Raw genomic sequence first — 15,250 nt, forward strand, 5'->3', positions numbered from 1 at the left:
GGTTTTGTAATTCTCATTGTAGAGATCTTTAACATCCTTGGTTAAGTTTATTCCAAGGTATTTGATTGTTTTTGTGGCTATTGTGAATGGGATTGATCTTAGCAGTTCTTTCTCACCTGTGGCATTGCCTTTGTATACAAAGGCTGTTGATTTTTTTATTTTTTTGACAGGCAGAGTGGACAGTGAGAGAGAGAGACAGAGAGAAAGGTCTTCCATTTGCCGTTGGTTCACCCTCCAATGGCCGACACGGCTGGCGTGCTGAGGCCAGCGCAGCACGCTGATCCAATGGCAGGAGCCAGGTATTTCTCCTGGTCTCCCATTGGGTGCAGGGCCCAAGTACTTGGGCCATCCTCCACTGCACTCCCTGGCCACAGCAGAGAGCTGGCCTGGAAGAGGGGCAACCGGGACAGAATCCGGTGCCCTGAGCGGGACTAGAACCTGGTGTGCTGGCGCCGCAAGGCGGAGGATTAGCCTAATGAGCCGTGGCGCCAGCCTGGCTGTTGATTTTTGTGCATTGATTTTATATCCTGCTACTTTGCCAAACTCTTCTATGAGAACCAATAGTCTCTTAGTAGAGTTCTTTGGATCCCCTTAATAAAGAATCCTATCATCTGCAAAGATGGATAGTTTGACTTCTTCCTTCCCAATTTGTATCCCTTTAATTTCTTTTTCTTGCCCAATAGATCTGGATAGAACTTCCAGAACTATATTGAATAGCAGTGGTGAGAGTGGGCATCCCTGTCTGGTACCGGATCTCAGTGGAAGTCTTCCAGCTTTTCTCCATTCAATAGGATGTTGGCTGTGGGTTTTTCATAAATTGCTTTCATTGTATTGAGGAATGTTCCTTCTACAGCCGGTTTGCTTACAGTTTTCATCATGAAGGGGTGTTGTATTTTATCAACACTTTCTCTGCATCTATTGAGATAATCATATGGTTTTTCTTCTGCAGTCTGTTAATGTGGTTTATCACATTGATTGTTTTGCGGACATTGAACTATCCCTGCATACCAGGGATAAATCCCACTTGGTGTGGGTGGATGATCTTTCTGATGTGTTATTGCATTCTATTGGCGAGAATTTTATTGAGGATTTTTGTGTCTATGTTCATCAGGGATATTGGTCTGTAATTTTCTTTCAATGCTGCATCATTTTCTGGCTTAGGAATTAAGGTGATGCTGGCTTCATAGAAAGAATTTGGGAGGATTCCCTCTTTTTTGATTGTTCTGAATAGTTTGTGAAGAATTGGAGTTAGTTCTTCTTTAAATGTCTGGTAGAATTCAGCAGTGAATCCATCTGGTCCTGGGCTTTTCTTGTTGGGAGGGCCTTTATTATTGTTCCAATTTCTGTCTCAGTTATTGGTCTTTTTAGGTTTTGTATGTCTTACTGGTTCAATTTAGGTAGGTTGCATGTGTCCAGGAATCTATGCATTTCTGATAGATCCCTGTTTGCTGGCATACAAGTCCTTGTAGTAATTTCTGATGATTCTTTTTATTTCTGCGGTGTCTGTTGTTACATTTCCTTTTTCATCTCTGATTGTATTGATTTGGGTCATCTTTTTTAGTTAGTTGGGTCAATGGGGTGTCAATTTTGTTTATTTTTTCAAAAAACCAGTTCCTTGTTTGGCTGATTTTTTGTAATGTTGTTTTGGATTCAATCCTATTGATTTCTTCTCTGATTTTATTTTATTTCTCTTCTCCTACGAGATTTGGGTCTGGTTTGCTGCAGTTTTTCTAGATCCTTGAGATACATTGAAAGCTCATCTATTTGGTGTCTTTCCAATTTCTTGATGTAGGCACCTATTAATATAAACTTTCCTCTTAACACTGCTTTTGCTGTGTCCCGTAAGCTTTGATATGTTGTGCTGTTATCCTCATTTACTTCCAGAAAGTTTTTGATTTCTCTGTGATTTCTTCTGTGACCCATTGTTCATTCAGGAGCATGTTGTTCAATCTCCATGTGTTTGCGTATGCTTTAGGGACTCCTGAGTTGCTAAATTCCAACTTCATTCCTTTATGGTCTGAGAAGCTGCATGGTATGATTCTAGTTCTTTTGAATTTGCTAAGACTTGCTTTATGACCTAGTATATCGTCAGTCCTGGAGTAGGTTCCATGCACTTCTGAGAAGAATGTAAATTATTTAAATGTAGAAGGAAAAGTTCTGTATATATCTGTTAGATCCATTTGGGCTATAGTTTCGTTTAAATCTACTGTTTCCTTGTTGATCTTCTGTCCAGTTGATCTATTTCTGAGATGGTGTATTGATGTCCCCCAGTACTATTGTATTGGAATCTAACTCTCCCTTTAAGTCCCTTAACATATCTTTTAAATGAACCAGTGCCCTGTATTTAGGTGCATATACATTGATAATCTTTACATCTTCCTGTTGAATTGATCCCTTAATCATCATATAGTGGCCCTCTTTGTCTCTCTTAACAGTTTTTGTGTTAAAGTTTATGTTGTCTGATATTAAGATGGCTACACCCACTCTTTTTTCATTTCTGTTGGCATGGTATATCTTTTTCCAGCCTTTCACTTCGTCTGCATGCGTCTTTGTTGGAAAGATGTGTTTCTTGTAAGCAGCAAATAGATGGGTTTTGTTCCTTAACCCAGTCAGCCAATCTGTGTCTTTTAACTGTAGAGTTGAGGCCATTAACGTTCAATGTGACTATTGATAAGTAGTAACTTTGCCCTGCCATTTTCTCAAAGATACTTTCTAATATGTGCTTTGAACTTCCTCTGATCTTTTGCTGTGAGGTTTCCTTACTTTACCTTCTTTCATATTGATGCCCCTGCTTATATCTTTGTGTTTAACACATCTTTAAGCATCTTTTGCAGGGCTGGATGAGTGGCGACATATTCTTTCAATTTCTGTTTGCTCTGAAAGGTCTTTACTTCACCTTGATCCACAAATGAGAGCTTTGCAGGATATAATATTCTGGGCTGGCAGTTTTTCTCTCTTAGTATCTGGGCAATGTCTCCCCATTCCCTCCTAGCCTGTAGGTGCTGTGAGTCTAATTGGAGATTAGATTTCTCTTCACTATCACACTTTCCTGTTCAACTAATTTCTGCATTTCATTTTGATTCCTCCTTAAGATTTCATTTTCATGAGAGAGATTTTCTATCCTGTCCAGTAAGGATTTCTGTAGTTCAAGAATTTGTTTTTGAAAAATTCTAAATGTTTTTATCATAAATTTTTTTGAAATCCGTATCCTGCATTTCTTCTATCTCATCATCTTCATAATCTTGGCTTGGGGTGTCTTGTTCATTTGGGGGCATCATAATGTCTTCCTTGTTCTTGTTTCCTCAGTTTCTGCGTTTGTTGCTTGGCATTGTGGAGATATTCTTTGGATTCTTCTTCCCTCGCTGTGGTGTTTTTTCTTGTTATACACTATAACTGTATTAAGTGGACTGTCTGCTTTTGATGGAGCCTTAGAGGCTTGAGATGGTTGTGGCCAGAATGCTCTGTTTGGTTCTGCAGGGTTAAGGGTCTTCCAAAGGTGACACACCCAGGTTAGGCATTGTACATCTCTCTCTCTCTCTCTCTGTCTCTCTCTCTCTTTCTTTCTTTCTTTCTTTTTTTTTTTTTTTGATTCAGAAGGGAAGAAATTCCGCACAGCTGAGCGGAATATTAGGCAGTCAGCTTCCAATCTCTGGCTCCTGTGGGTTTAACATTCGTCTGCTCTTTCCCAAGGATGACACCAAGACTCTGTGGTGCCCCGACTGTGGGCTCAAATTCCCTTCCAGTCTCCCACCAGGTTGCCAAGGTTACCGAATTGTAGCGTCTCTGGCGAGTACTCACATGAACTCTGTGAGTTCTCTCACCCACCATCTCTTTTTTCACAATCTCAGTTCATTAGCTCCATGCATTCAATAGGTCCTAACCTCCTGTTATTTCACCCCGCTAGAGTCAGGTTTTTCTGGTTGGCTGATGGCGGGCACTGCTTTAAGTATGTCCAAAATGATGCCTGCTCTTTGTCTTGTTCGGTTTTTAGAGGTGAGCGGAGAGAGAGAGACTTGTGTCCATACTGGTCCCCCCTTTTTTTTCCTCTCTCCTCTAGTTAGCCTAATGAGCTTTCCTGCACAAGGCTTCAAGCCCTTAATGAGAAACCACTACAGATTTTTTGGTTTGTTTGGGGGATTTATTTGTTTATTTGAAAGTCAGAGTTACAGAGAGGGAGGGAGAGACAGAGATGTTTCATCCACTGGCTATAAGAAGCCAGGAGCCAGGGGCAACACGTTGTCTCCCCACATGGGTGACAGAGGCCCAAACAATCGACCCACCCTCAACAGCCATTCCTCAGGCCTCTAAAAGTGTGCTGGATCAGAAGTGGAGCAGCCAGGGCAGGCACTGTTCCCCACAATGGATTCCAGCACCGCTGGTGGCCCTACCCACTACACCACAGCACTGGCACCTGGCCTCACTGTTTTTGACCATACTTGTAAGAACAGTCTTCTGAGAAGTGCACGGCTGCCCATCTCAGTTGATTTTTTATAAATGATGAGAGATATGGATCTGATTCCATTCTTCTACACGAATACATCGAGCTTTGCAGCACCGTTTGTTGAAGAGATTATCCTTACACCAATGAATGGTCTGAACCCTTTTGTCAAAAATCAGGTGGCCATATGTATTTAGACTAACTTAGGGATTCTCTGTTTCGCTCCATTGGTATGTCTCAGTTTTTTTATTGCCAGTCACATGGTGTTTTAATTAGTATAGTTTTTTAGTATGCTGTGAAGTCAGGTATTATGATGTCTCCAGCTTGATTTTTATTTCATCAGGATCACCTTAGCATTTCTGGATCTTCTGTGGTTCTGTATGAATTGGAGGGTTGTTTTTTCTAATTCTGTAAAGAATGTCATTGGTATTCTGTAGATTTCTTTCCATGAAATAGATATTTTAATGATACAGATTCTTCCAATCCACTAGCAAGGAATATCTTTCCGTTTTTTTGTGTGTCCTTGATTATTCTTTGGTCAGTGTTTGATAATTTTTATTGTAGAGCTCTTTCACTTATTTGATTAAAATTATTCCTAAATATACTGATTTTTGTTCCCTCTTAACATTGCATTTGCTGTGTCCCATACGTTTTGGTATGTTGTACTGTTATCTTCAATCATTTCCAGAAATTTCTTGATTTCCATTTTGATTTCTCCTACGACCCACCATTCATTCAGGAGCATGTTGCTCGGTTTCCATGTGTTTGCATATGTTCTGGAGTTTCTTGAGTTGTTGATTTCCCGTTTCCTTGCATTTTGGTCATAGAAGATGGATGAAATGATTTCAGTTATTGAGTTTACTAGGCTTGCTTCTGGCCTATCATATGTTGTGTCCTAGTGAATGTTCCAGGGACTGATGAGAAGAATGTGTATTCTGCTAGTGTGAGATGAAAAGTTCTGAGTTAGGACTTCAAACAAGGCAGCCTGTTCCCCAGGACACAGTGATGAGCGATTGCGTCATCTATAATTGTGACATAATGAAAGGGCTAGGAAACGACCAAGAGAAGACAGTTCAGGTGTTCTTGTAAGATACCGTTTTTTAGTTAAGAGATCCAAATTCCATGCATTTCATAAATGCAATTTAGGTACACAGTGATAGTCCCAACCCTCCCTCCTGTCTGTGGCACAACACATTGTGCACTTGGTTGTCTGACTCCAGGCAGCAGCCCCGGAACTGACCAGGCCAGGATGCTGGGTGGGTATCTGCCGTTCAGTAGCCGTGACCATGGGCAGTTTGGCAGAGCTGTGCACCATATGGGAGTGGCTGGGTGTCAACCCAGGGATCTAGAGAGCTCCACACTGCCCTGAGCTTCTGGTGGGTTGGATTGGGAGCAACGATGCCCTTGGAGTGCTCCTGATGATGGTGAGCACAGGAAAGGCATGACAGGCTGGGGCTCAGGCTGCAGCCCGTGTTTCTTCAAGGTAGTGTGGCCTCTTTCGCTGACACTGTGTATGCTTGGAGGAAGGGGCAGGTGTTAGTTGGATGGTGCTTGCATAGTAGGCCTCGGGGAGAAGTAGGCAATGTCTGTGGGAGTGGTGTCGAGGTTGAGGCCAGCTGGCAGTGGCATTGGCGGTAGTATTACGGTAGGCTTGGAGAGTGCATGAGGGCATTTGCTGCGTTTAAGCTTACGGACAGAGAGATGCCCAGGGCCTGCCTCAAAGGATGTGGGATACGGGGCTTCCCAGCGGCATTCTCCCCCCAAATCTGCAGGTTCGGAGGCAGTGGGGGTGGGCGGTGGCTCAGCTGTAAGGAAACTGAGAAGCAGATGCCTGCCTCCCCTCCTGCCTCCCAGAGGACACGGATGTGAAATTAACCCAGAGTAGACTAGTGTTCTCCTGTAATTTGATGATACTGAGTTTTAGATTTCGACCTTAAAGTGTTTTTAGTTGCTTTTTTATTTTTGATAGGCAGAGTGGACAATGAGAAAGAGATAGAAAGGTCTTCCTTTTCCGTTGGTTCATGCTCCAATGGCCACTGCGGCTGGCGCGTTGTGGCCAGCGCACCGCACTGATCTGAAACCAGGAGCCAGGAGCCAGGTGCTTCTCCTGGTCTCCTATGTGAGTGCAGGGCCCAAGGACCTGGGCCATCCTCAACTGCACTCCTGGGCTACAGCAGAGAGTTGGACTGTAAGAGGGGCAACCAGGACAGAATCCGGTGCCCCGACCGGGACTAGAAACTGGTGTGCTGTGCTGCAGGTGGAAGATTAGCCTATTGAGCCACAGCGCCAGCCATTTAGTTGCTTTTTGTAGGTGTAAAAGGTATGGGTCTTCTTTCAGAGTTCTGCATATCTGTGCAGTTTTCTCAGGACCATTTTTTGAAGAAACTGTCCCTTGCACTTGGGATTGATCTTCAGCTCCTTCTTGAAAGATAGATTAGTTGTAGATATGTGTGTGTTATTTCAGATGTTTCTTTTCTGTTCCTTTGTTCTGTATGTCAGTTTTTTTACTATACCAAGCTGTTTTGATTGTAACTGTCCTGTGCTGTGTCTTGCAATCTGTTATTGCGATGCTTCAAGTTTTGTCAATGTTGTATAAGGTTGCTTTCTCTATTCAGATGTTCTGTGTTTTCATATGAATTTTAGCATTGTTTTCTCTCCATCTGGGCAAAATGCTATTTGACCTTTGCTAAGGATCCCATTGTGTCTGTAAATTGCTTATGGTAGAATGGATATTTGCATTATGTTGATTTTGCCAGTGAGTCAGCATGGAAGATTTTTCCATTTTTGGGTGTCTTCTTCCATTTCTTTAATGTTTTATAACTTTTTTGTAGACGTTTTCATGGATATGAAATTGGACACTGAGTTGACAAGGAAGTTCAGCTGCTGGGTAATCTTCCATTTCTGGAACCTCCTTGGCTTCCTGGTAAAACCCAGCTGTGCCTTCACCCTGGACAGGAGCAACTGGTTAGTACATGTGGCTGTGTCCTGTTGATGGCAGCCCTTGGACCCAAAGGGGAGTGGAGGGAAGGGAAGGGAACCCTGTGCCCTGGGGTTGGGCTGGCCAGGTTGAGAACAAGTTGGACTTCCAACCTTTGGGATGGAGGGTCAAGTCGGGGAGCCCTACATACATGTGAAGACAGAAATGTGGGGGCCTAGCATTCCTAGAATTGAGTGGGGGCCACAGAGACAGAGGTGAATAAGATGTTGGTGAATGAGTTCCCTGGTTCTTTGTAGTTTATTAAGGGCCATAGAACATGCTAAGAAGGGAAGACTGGTTGTCCAGCCAGTGGGAGGGAGACCTGGAAGGAGAACTGCTTGTGTTGACTCAGAGTACAAAACATAAGATGTATGGTTTTGGGAGACATGGTAGTAGTTGTTTGGGTTTTAGAGTTTCAAGCTAAGGACGATGGGATTGTAAGTACTTCATGCAGTGGCAGTAGAGGGTTAGATTCAATGGAAGAACCTAGGGCATGCAAGGTTTTGGGAGCTGAAAACAGGTTATTTCTGTATGTCACTATCCTAAGATATGGAATATGGAAGGATTGTATGGAGAAAGGCAGGCGACTTTGAGGAGAATTGTAATAGGGAGGAGCTGGTAGGTCTACATGTAAGTACTAGTGGAAGCCAGCGCCGAGGCTCACTAGGCTAATCCCCTGCCTTGTGGCGCCGGCACACTGGGTTCTAGTCCTGGTCGGGGTGCCGGATTCTGTCCAGGTTGCCCCTCTTCCAGGCCAGCTCTCTGCTGTGGCCTGGGAGTGCAGTGGAGGATGGCCCAAGTGCTTGGGCCCTGCACCTCATGGGAGACCAGGAGAAGCACCTGGCTCCTGCCTTCAGATCAGCGTGGTGCGCCGGCCGCAGCACGCCAGCCACGGTGGCCATTGGAGGGTGAACCAATGGCAAAAGGAAGACATTTCTCTCTGTCTCTCTCTCACTTTCCACTCTGCCTGTCAAAAAAAAGAAAAAAAAAGAACTAGTGGAGCATCAGAGTGTTAGACCCGGGACAGGGCCTGGGGAGCAACCTTAGGAAAAGTGAGGGAAAGGGTATCAGGAGGCAGGCCGAGGGAACTTGCAGGAGGGACTGGGGAATGTGTGTTGATTTAATCAGGAAATTCGACCAAAGTCTATAGAGTACCAAGAGATGGAGAGGATCTTATCTGAAATAAAATAAGGGTTAATAGGGGGCTTGGGTACATGGAGAATCTGATTTAGCCTGGGAATGAAGTTTGTGGCTTGTAGTCAGCTTATAGAAGTCAGAATTATAGCAGAGGACTTTTTCTTGGTAAATGTTGTGGTTTTTTTTTTTTTTTTGGCTTTCAAAGGAGTGTCTGTGATGTACCCACATCAGTTCTAGTTATTTAAGATAATACAGAGAGCATCATGAGGGTTTTCGAAAAAGTTTGTGGAAAGAGGGATTTGTAAGGTTGTTTCATTGTGTGTGTGTGAGTGTGTGTGTGTATGTATGTATAGTACTATGCTTACGCATTCAGCTGATGAAAATTTCTTGTTGTCGCTGCCGTGAAGCATAAATATTGTGGTGTACTTATCTCTCTGATACAGTATGTCCATGTGCTTTGGGTTATAGCCAATAGGTGGGTTGCTCTATCATATGGCAAGTCTATTTCTGGTTTCTTAAGAATCTCCATACCGTTTTCCACAGCAGCTGCACCAATTTACATTTCCACCACCAGTGTGTAAGTGTTCTTCTTGTCCCACATACTCCTCATCATTGTGACTCTCCGTCCTTTGGGTTTTAGCCAGTATGTACGTGTGAGCTGATATCCCATTGTGGTTTGGATTTGCATTTCCCTCATAGGTTATGATGTTGAGCATTTCTTCCTGTATTTCTTGGCCATCTGTATATCTATGGGGAACTTTCTGTTGAGTTCCTTTGGCCATTTCATATCTGGATTGGTTGTGTTTTTTCTTGCTGCTATTTTTTTCTAAGTTGCAGATGTATTCTTGATATTAATCCTTTGTCAGATAGGTAGCTGACAGTTATCTTCTGCTCATTCTGTTGTATGTCTCTTCTATCTGTGATGACTTCCTTTGCTGTGCAAAGCTTTTAATTTCATTTAATCCCATTTGTTTAGTTTTGATTTTGCTGCTGGGCTTTGAGGGTCTTTTCCAAGGGTCATCGCCTATTCCAGTGTCTTGGAGCTTTTCTTTGTATTACCTTCAAAAAGCTTCATAGTCTCAGGTTATAGATTTAGGTCTGTGATCCGTTTTGAGTTGATTTTCCTATTTTATGGGAGTTATGAATCTAATTTCGATGTTCTACACAAATACATCCATTTTTGCCAACAGCATTTGTTGAAGAGTTTTTCCTTTCTCCAATGGATAGATCTGAATCCTAAAAATCTGGTGTTGTACATATTTGGATTAATATTGGAGCTCACCTTGTTTTCTTCCATTGGTCTGTGTGTCACTTTTTCTGCAAGTGCTTTGATATTTGGTTTAGTGTAGATTTGTAGAATACTTTGAATCAGGTGTTGTGAGGCATCTAGGCTAATTTTGTTTTGTCTTTTTTCTCAGGAACACCTTATCTATTCTGGATCTTGTGTGATTTTGTATGAATTTTCGGTTTGTTTTATGTAATTCTGTAAAGAATGTCATCGGTGTTTGGATACAAATTTAATTGAATCTTTAGGTAGCTTTAGGTGGGGTAGAGATTTTAATTATACTATTCTTCAAATCCACCAAAAGGGATATCTTTCCATTTTTTGTGTCCTTGGTGATTTCTTACATCAGTGTATGGCAATTTTCATGATAGAGCTCTTTGGCTTCTTTGGTTACATTTAGTCTTAAACATTTTATTTCTGTCGTTATTATCTTTGGGATTTTTTTTGATTGCTGTGTCAGTGAGTTCATCATTAATGTATAAACACTGCTGCTTACACAATATGCTTATTTGTAACCTGTGACTTCACTTAATTGTTTCACCAGTTCTAGCAGCATTTTTGGTGGATTGTTTTCGTTTTTTCTCGTACCATAGCATGTCATATGCAAGCATTTAGAATTTCAATTTCTCTTTTATAATCTAGGTGCTATTTCTTTCTTTCTTCTGCTTTCTTTCTCTTGTGAAAATTTACAGGACTGCATTCTGTCAGAGTGGTAAAAGGGGACATCCTTGTGTTACATGTTTGACAAAAATGCTTTCACTTTTTGCCCATCCAGCATGCCATTGGCTTTGAATTGTCATACATAGCCTTTATGATTTTGATACCTATTCCTTTTGTACCTACTTTGTGGAGGTTTTTTTTTTAATAATGAATGGGATTGAATCTTTTCAGGTTATTTTTCTGTATCTAATGAGATGATAATGTGTTTTTTTTAAAAAAAGCTTTATTGCACTTTTTGCAAGAATTACAGAGAAACATAATGAGAACAGGTGAGCAAGAGAGAGAGTGAGAGAAGATGAGAGTGAGAGAGAGAGAGGTGTTATAGGCTGCAGCGGTATGGTAGGCTTGGAGAGTGCGGGAGGAATTTGCTGCATTTAAGCTTATGGGACAGAGATGCCCAGGGCATCTACCCAGCGGCATTCTCCCCCCAAATCTGCAGGTTTGGAGGCACGGGGTGGGCAGCAGATCTATTGTGAGGAAGCCAAGAAGTGGATGTCTGCCTCCCCTGCTCCCTCCCACAGGGCACTGATGTGAAACTAACCCAGAGTGGACGGTGAAGCGCAACTGCCGGGTGTTCTTCCAGTTCTGGAGACTGCACAGCTTCCTGCTCAATGCCAGCTGGACCTTCTTCCTAGAGAGAAGCAACTGGTGAGCAGATGTGGCACCCTCAGTTGTATCCATGTCCTGAGTGCACAAGGGGAAGGGAAAGGACAGCCCGTTCCCAGGGGTTGGGCAGCCCAGGCTGACACAATGTGGACTTCCACCCTGTGGCAGGGAGGGTCATGTGGGGTAGCCCCACAGGCAGGGGGAGAAATGCAGGGGCCTGGTGGGCTTCAGCAGAGTGTGAGAGCATGGAAACAGGAGTGGGTAGTATGTTGGAGAATGAGTTCCCCGGGGCTCTGCAGAGCATTAGGGGCCAAAGAACATGGTAATAGGGGAATACTTGGGTATGCGGGAAATGGGAGGGAGACCTGGAGGACAAGTGTGTGCTGTTGAGTCAGAGTACAAAACCCAGGAAGTCTGGTTTGGAGAGATGTGTTAATAAAAGTTTGGGTTTTAGATTTCGGGGCTAAGAATGATGGGATTGGAAGTAAATTGTGTGGTGTGATTGGATTGTTAGATGCCATGGAAGAACCTGGGGCAAAGCAAGGTGTTGGGAGCTGAAATCAGGTAATTTCTGTATATCACCATCCTGGATATAGACAGGGAAATGGAAGGATTGTATGGAGGAGGTCAGGTGACTTTCAGTAGAGTTGTAATAGGGAGGACCTTGTAGGTCTACTGGTAGGACTGGTGGAGTCTCCAAGTGTTAGATCTGGGACAGACCTTAGGAAAAGTGAGGGTAAGAAAATGGTGAGGGGTATAGTGTGGTCTTTCTTAGGGACTGTGGTATGGGTGCACGGTTAATTAGGAAACTTCAACAAAAGTCTCCAGAGTACCATGGATGGAGAGAGGCTTATGTGGGAGAAAACTGGATTGGTGTGTGCTTAGGAAGACAAGAACCTAATCTAGCCTGGATTGAAATTTGTGGCTTGAGGTCAGCTTATAGAATCTGAATTTGGGCACAGGACTCTCTCTTGGTAAAGGTGTGTTTCTTTGTCTTTCAAAGATGTTTCTGTTATGTGCCAGCATTTGTTCTAGTTATTTAATGTAATGCAGGGGCCAACATGAGATACTTTGTAAAGTTTGTGGAAAGAAGTGGTTGTGAGTTTGCTTTCAAGACATTTTGATGAACTGCATACAGCTTTGTCGTGGTGCATGTTTTCCATATCCTTCTAGGCAGCTCTGTGTGAAAGCTTCTGCTTTCATGGAGTTTTTGTTCCGATTGCTGTTTGGGGGCTGGGGATGACTTAGTCCTGCAGGACTTTACCAGGTAGGAGTTCTTGAAATATCTTCCCCTTATGTTGGAATGTATACTTTGTAGTACTTCCTATTCCTCATTTGATTTTTTCCATCTCTGATATTTCCTTTGCTTTTATGATCCATTGAACCATGTGTTTTTGTTTCACACTGTCACTTTTATTAGGAATGCAAATTCTTCCTTAGGTTTTACTTTATAGGATGTGTCATTCTTTACAATGCAGTGTTGTTTTTGAGTCACACTTATTCTGAATTATATAGCCTTTATACTCTTACTTTTTAGGTTATTTCTACAGAAAGATTTGCAAGCTTACATTTTTATGAAAGTCAGGATTTTCCATGTACAGAATTTTATGAATGTGCAAATTTTATATATTTAATTTTCCTGAAATGTGAGTGCTTACCCATTTTATATAAATTTAATTAAAGATTGATGTTGTCTCCAGTGGATGTATTTGTTTTTTTATTTTTTTATTTTTGACAGGCAGAGTGGACAGTGAAAGAGACAGAGAGAAAGGTCTTTCTTTTGCTGTTGGTTCACCCTCCAATGGCCGCTGCAGCTGGCGTGCTGCAACCGGCGCATCACGCTGCTCTGAAGGCAGGAGCCAGGTGCTTCTCCTGGTCTCCCATGGGGTGCAGGGTCCAAGGACTTGGGCCATCCTCCACTCACTCCTGGGCCATAGCAGAGAACTGGCCTGGAACAGGGGCAACTGGGACAGAATCTGGCGACCCAACCGGTACAAGAACCCGGTGTGCCGGCACCTCAAGGTGGAGGATTAGCTGATTGAATCACGGCGCCGGCTTGTATTTGTTTTTTAGGCTAAAATAATTCTTGGGTATATTTTATAGAACAATTCTAAGAATAAACGACATTCCTTTTTTTTTTTTTTTGACAGAGTGGACAGTGAGAGAGAGAGAGAGAAAGATCTTCCTTTGCCTGGTTCACCCTCCAATGGCCGCCGCAGCCAGTGCACTGCGGCTGGCGCATTGCGCTGATCCGAAGGTAGGAGCCAGGTGCTTCTCCTGGTCTCCCATGGGTTGCAAGGTCCAAGCACTTGGGCCATCCTCCACTGCCCTCCTGGGCCATAGCAGAGAGCTGGCCTGGAAGAGGGGCAACTGGGACAGAATCTAGCACCCCAACCAGGACTAGAACCCAGTGTGCGGGTGCCCCTAGGCAGAGGATTAGCCTGTTGAACCACGACGCCGGCTGACATTCCCTTTTCTGCTCTCCTTTCAACACTGTCTTTCCCAGTGTACCTCTTCCTTTCTTTCTCCCTTTGTTCCTCCCTTCCTTACTTCCTTTCTTTCATCCATTTTTTGGATGGTTTTTATATTTGCATTTTAGTAAAAGGCTAAGTGCTTTACCAAATAAGAAGTTCAGTAACCAAAAAGTAGGGGTGAGGCAATATTTGGCATCCCATACAGGTGCTGGTTCAAATCTCATTTACTCCACTTCTTTTTTTTTCAAGATCTATTTATTTATTTCAAAGACAGTGTTATAGAGAGGCAGAGGTAGAGAGAGCGAGTAAGAGGTCTTCCATCCACTGGGTCACTCCCTGGAAGGCCACAGCTAGCGGAGGTGCACTGATCCAAAGTCAGGGGCCAGGAGCTTGCTCAGGGTCTTCCTACACAGTTGTAGGGGCCCAAGGACTTGGGCCATCTTCTACTGTTTTCCCAGGCTATAGCAGAGAGATGGATCAGAAGTTGAAAAGCTTGGACTTGAACTGGCACCCATATGGGATGCCGGCACTGCAGGAGGTGGCCTTACTCATTATGCCACAGCACGGGTCTCTTCTCCATTTCTGATCCAGCTCCATGCTAAAGCACCAAAGCATCAGAGGACAGCCCAAGTGCTTGTGACTTAGGAGCCATGTGGGACACCTGGAAAAAGCTCCTGGCTCTGTCATCATCTTGGTGCAGTCCTGGCTGTCTTGGCCATTTGAGAAGTGAACCAGCAGATGGAAGATCTCTCCCTCTTTCTCTCTCTCTGTATGTAACAGTGTCTTTGTAATAAACAAAGTAAATCTCATAAAATTAAGGGAAGAACAGAAACCCTAGTTTATAGGGAATATAAGCAACAAGTATAATCAGTTGAATGGAAAAATGACCATTTTTCCCATACACCCTAAATTTAAAGTAATCACAGATCATTACAACTATACTAATGCTACATTCTTTTTTCTTTTCAAAATTTTTTTAAGATTTACTTTTACTTACTTAAAAGACAGAATTACTGAAAGAGGTGTAGAGGTAGAGAGAGTGGTCTTCCCTCTGCTGGTTCATTCCCCAAATGGCCACAATGGCTATAAATGAGGCAATCCAAAGTTATGAACCAGGAGCTTCTTCCAGGTCTCCCACGTGGGTTCAGGGCCCCAGGACTTGGGCCATCTTCTTCTGCTTTCCCAGGCCATAACAGAGAGCTAGATCAGAAGAGGAGCATTGGGGTCTAGAACCTGTGCCCATGTGGGATGCTCACCTTTCAAGCCTGGGATTTAACACACTGCCACACAGCCCCTACCCCTTCAATTGTTTTTAAAGTGAATGAAAAGAGAACATATTTCATGAATTGTGTAGGTACAGTTCTAAGAATAAACCCAGAATTTCCTCTCTTCCCCTTTCCCCTCCTTCCTTTGCTCTTTTCATCTATTTTTCATGATATGATTATAATCCATGTAATATTCAGGGTAACAGTAATATTCATAGGAAAAAGGTACAAAGAATAAAGTTCTACTGGAGCAGTATGATCTTTTATTTTAGGACATTAAATTTAAAAAAAAAAAACACATTAGTTTTCTTGAGAGGCATTGTTACAGAGAGAGGAAGACATAGAGTT

General features: G+C 42.9%; 1 long non-coding RNA gene across 2 annotated transcripts in view; it reads left to right on the forward strand.

Moving 5' to 3' along the window:
• Positions 1 to 7,270: 7,270 nt before the first annotated feature.
• LOC149120447 (uncharacterized) overlaps positions 7,271 to 15,250 on the forward strand; it is a 46,252-nt gene continuing 38,272 nt past the window's right edge. Inside the window, exons 1-2 of one of the 2 annotated variants that reach the window (XR_016226047.1) lie at positions 7,271 to 7,402; positions 11,079 to 11,205. This is a non-coding gene — a long non-coding RNA (uncharacterized LOC149120447). The remainder of the gene's footprint in view (positions 7,403 to 11,078; positions 11,206 to 15,250) is intronic. The other variant, XR_016226048.1, reaches the window with a different exon arrangement.

Source organism: Oryctolagus cuniculus, chromosome 19, assembly GCF_051225735.1.
Source record: "Oryctolagus cuniculus isolate XC-2025 breed Fujian yellow rabbit chromosome 19, ASM5122573v1, whole genome shotgun sequence".
NCBI classification, from domain to species: Eukaryota; Metazoa; Chordata; class Mammalia; order Lagomorpha; family Leporidae; genus Oryctolagus; species Oryctolagus cuniculus.